We start from the raw sequence: 5,101 nt of genomic DNA, 5'->3' as shown, positions 1-5,101 counted from the left end.
TCTTTTAATTTGACTTTATTCTCGAAATTTCAACTTTATTCTTAAAATTTTGACTTTATTTTTGAAACAATATTGACTTTATTCTTTTAATTTAACTTTAGTCTCGTAATTTCAGCTTTATTCTCAAAATTTTTACTTTCTTCTTTTAATTTCAACTTTCTTCTCAAAATGTCGACTTTATTCTTGAAACATTTCATCTTAATTCTTTTAATTTGACTTTATTCTCAAAATTTCAACTTTATTCTCAAAATTTTGACTTTATTCTTTTAATTTAACTTTATTCTCGTAATTTCAACTTTATTCTTAAAATTTTGACTTTATTCTTTTAATTTAACTTTATTCTCGTAATTTCAACTTTATTCTTAAAATTTTGACTCTATTTTTGAAACATTTCTACTTTATTCTTTTAATTTAACTTTATTCTTAAAATTTTGACTTTATTTTTGAAACATTTCGACTTTATTCTTGAAACATTTCATCTTTATTCTTGTAATTTCAGCTTTATTCTCAAAATTTTTACTTTCTTCTCAAAATTTCGACTTTATTCTTGAAACATTTCATCTTAATTCTTTTAATTTGACTTTATTCTCGTAATTTCAACTTTATTCTCAAAATTTTTACTTTATTCTCATAATTTCAATTTTATTCTCAAAATATTTTGACTTTATTCACGTAATTTCAACTTTTTTTAAATTTTACAACTTTAATCTGATAATTTGAGACTTTTTTATTTTTTAATAAAACTGAAACGCCATCGTAAACCGTAAACATTGACTAATAGCTTCATAATATTAAAACTGAAAAACTGGTGTCACATAGACTATTTTAACGAAGGCCCTACTTTTCTGGGCTTTGAACATGGTAGTTGTGTTGCTGTCCATGCAGGGTCAGAAAGCTCTCAGATTTCATCAAAAATATTGTAATTGGTGTTCTGAAGATGAACAAAGGTCTTATGGGTTTGGAACGACATGAGAGTGAGTAATAAATGAAAGAATTTTCATTGTTGGGTGAACTATCCCTTTAAAATGAAAATTTTCACATTGCTGTTCCAAACTTTAAGTGCATTTCTCAATTCTGTCCTTCGAGGTCCATGATCCTGAGGAGTTCAATTTAACTCTGATCAAACACACCTGAACAAGCTCAACAAGGTCTTCAGCTTGAGTTCAGAAGTGAACCCCTTTTTAGGGTCTGACATGGTCACTGCTCTGACATATCAGTTCAAATACACATATGGAGTTTGTCAACATGAACAAGCAGAGCTATTATTCTTCATGCATCACAGTAATGTGCATGGGAGCTGTCTTGTGGCTTATAAAATGCTACTCATTCTGATAAAATATCTCAATGTGAACGGTTTATAAATGATACAAATAGCTTTCAATAGCCCTGACTAAAGCAGTTTGAGGAGTGTTCATAGCTCATTAATCCTTTAGGCGCCTATGCATATGTCTGTGAGATCATCTGCAAATACACACAACAACGGCTTAAAAACTAAACAACTTAGGGTGTCCATCTGGTCATTATCATTTTTTCAATTTTCTGACATCCATGTAAATCACAGATATCATGTTTTTTCTCCATGGCTGTATGGCCGCCTCATGTCTGGGTCTTGCAGGTTTGAGCGGGTGATGTCTGGGTCACCCGTCTCAGATTTTAAGCCTTCAATGCCAGAAACAAATGACAGAATTTTCAGTTTTTTAGTGACAAGATGGTTTTTGTAATATGACAGCATGACAGGAAATGAGTGCCAGTGACCAAGCAGAGAGGAGAGGACAAAAGAAAACAACAAAAAAATGGAAAAGTAAAGAGTACAAAAGGAGGAAGAAATGGGAAAGCCACACAGTTGTTCCGTACGTTCTGACATCCGCTACACCTCATGCAGGAGAGGGGATTTTTGTCTTAAGCGCTCATAAATAATCGCAGCGTTTCCTACGGGATGGTATATGAGTTTTCCCCGCCATGCTCAAGTCCCCAGATTGATTTCCACAGGAATGTCTCAGTGTGCTGTGTATTTCATGTCTGTCGTTTGTGAAACCCATGGTTCATTCTGCCATCTTGAGTGATTCCAAAAAAACTTAAAGATTCCAAATAATAGCGAAGGGTACAACATATAATTCATTTGGATTATACTTGTTTATATCATGGTCTATCTAAACACCCAATTCTAATTGGCTGGCAGGTATGCATTAAATGAGCAATATCAGCAGGAGACTTGAGATAAGTGACCAAGTGCCATAGGTAATCACAGCGTGCCGATATACAGCCATATAGCACAACTACTTATAATATTGCATTTATATAACAGTGTGACAGCACGAGTGTGTAAATACATTAGAAACAACAACTGAGTGCCTTTAAAAACCCTTGTTTGTGCAGAACTACTTTCTTCCAATATGGTTAAAATCTGAAGTTGAGTGTTGAACAGCTGAGCACAAGCCTTCTTTACTAATTCCAAAACGTCACTTTAGAACTAGTAACAAAAGAACGTTGAGATAGTTCATTGAACGCTTATTTGTACTGTATTAAAAGCTCACTGTATTATGTAAATTATTATAAGAGAAAGATGAACTGAGCAAGTGTGATGCTGATACCTGCATCTGATACAGCATTCATTCTTCAGATCAATCTCATATTCACAATAAAACATTAGTTTGAATGTCTGCCGAGGAGAGCGATATCTTCGTCCTGCTATCCTTTCATCTGTTAATAGTGATTTTGCTTCTCTGTGTATTTGTAAGCTGTGTCAAACTGTTGTTGAAAGTTGTTCAACAGCATTTCAGTCTCTTTCAGTATAAAATGATTTGCTGCTGACTCTTGTCACCATGAAAACAGCCTCTTGTCACCATCTAATGGCAGAGCAATGTAACTAAAATCACCATCACGAACACACATACAGTACACACTGTTTTCCAATACTAAATACTACTATTATTTATGTAAAATATTATTTATAGAATAATAATATGTGACCCTGGACCACAAAAACAGTCTTAAGTAGCACTTGTATATTTGTAGCAATAGCCAAAAATACATTGTATGGGTCAAAATGATCAAATAAAGGTTATGTTCCATTAATATATTTTGAGAATTTCCTTCTGTAAATATATCACAACTAAATTTTTGATTAGTAATATGCATTGCTAAGAACTTCATTTGGACGAATTTAAAGGCAATTTTCTCAATATTTTGATTTATCTGCACCCAGATTTTCAAATAGTTGTATCTCGGCCAAATATTGTCCCATCCTAACAAACCATACATCGATGGAAAGCTTATTTACTTTCAGCTGGTGTATAAATCTGCAAATTGACCAATTGACCCTTATGATTGTTTTTGTGGTCCACGGTCAAATATTTTATCAACAAAAACCATCATAAAAGTTACTAGACAATTCAGTCAAAAATACATAGGCAGCGCTCTGATAAACAACATTTAATTCATATATAACGTGATGAGATTTTGCCCTTTGTCGTTCCTCATAGTGAAATATTCAACAAACAGTGTCCATTCGATGAAATAATGTAATACGAGTTCAAATCCACCCAAAGAAAAAAATGTACACAGCTCGGTCAATGAGTGCATACATAGCAAATCTGGCCATAAATGCTCATGAATAAACATATCTGCCATATTTACAAGAAGCCATAGCAAGATAGCTTGTTTATTTAGCTTTCAGATGGTGTATAAATCTCCATTTCGAAAAAAATTACCCTTATGACTGGTTTTGTGGTTCTTACTAGGTTACTAGGCAATTCAGTCAAAAGTACAAAGGCAGCGCTCTGATATACAGCATTTAATACAAATATAACCTGATGAGATTTTGCCCTCAGCCAAAACTATTCACTCTGGAACAAATAATAAATTGATATGACCAAGGACTGCCTGTTAGATTTATCCAAAACTAATTATAATTCATGTTTAACCACTATAGAGTCATCAGAGCCAGCTGCAAATTCCAGAAGATCTGGCCAAGGTAAGGCTTCTCTCGTGGGTTCATGAGCACTCAACGACCACTGAGGCCCTGGAGCTTACATCTCCGAAAACATTGAAGCGAATGATCAAATAGATGTTATCTTTATTAGCAAACTGCATATGTGAAGTCTACACAAGTACACTGTAAAAACTTTTCACCAGATTCAGCTTAAAAAGTTCAGCCTTAAATTAAGTTAAATCAGCTTAAAACTACAATTCATTTTAACTCAAATAAAATGAAATGAGTTGATTTAACTTGTGAGTTGAAATGACTTACGTTGATTTAACTTTAAGGCAGCTGCTAAACTTAAGTTTTTAAGTTGAAACTGGTAAAAACGTTTTAGAGTGCACATACTCACCTAAAAAAACTATTAAAACCATTCTGTGACACAAAAACAGTATTATTTTTTTAAAACTGTTGGTCTAGTTTTTAATTAACTTACATCGTGCACTTTTTGCACACTGTTTAGTTCATGTAATAAAATTAATTTTTACTAGACCTTCTCTAGTCTGAATTTAATTCAGTGTTTGGCTACCAATCTCTGTTTATATAACAATAATAAATGAATATGGAAATGAATACCAGATTTGTACAGCTGAAATAACTGGAAATGGATAACAGAAGCCTTGAGCATTCAAGCTATAGAGTCATACATCATTTTTAGAAAATTAGAAAAATATGTTTTAGAGCCTAATTATTGGCTTCATTTAAGGTTTGACTAATGCATTTGTATGACTGTGGTACATCCGCTGTCAGGAGGGGTTCTGGGAAATGCTGGGGAGCGACGAGGAGATGAGGAGAGAGGAGCACGCCAGCACCTTTGACATGCAAATCTCAGAGCGCTCAGAGCTGAAGAAGCGAGAACAACAGGTGTCCCGTCCACACGGCCACAGTAGACTCTTTCACCTCTCCTCATCCCTTATTCCATCTCAGCCTTCCCTCCGCACCCTGCCTGACTCTGTAATGCCAGCCGCAAAGAATCATTCAGAAACAGCAGAATCGTCGAGTATCAAATTTATTTTTTCATTAAAAACGTTTTTTTTTAAATCAGTGGTTTTTGCTGATATTTTGAGTTGCATACAGGAGAATGTAACAAATTGAGTGTGAATAAGAAAAACTGCAGGGAAA

The sequence above is a fragment of the Garra rufa genome, chromosome 23 (assembly GCF_049309525.1).
Source record: "Garra rufa chromosome 23, GarRuf1.0, whole genome shotgun sequence".
NCBI classification, from domain to species: Eukaryota; Metazoa; Chordata; class Actinopteri; order Cypriniformes; family Cyprinidae; genus Garra; species Garra rufa.
Note: the sequence above shows the minus strand (reverse complement) of the source record.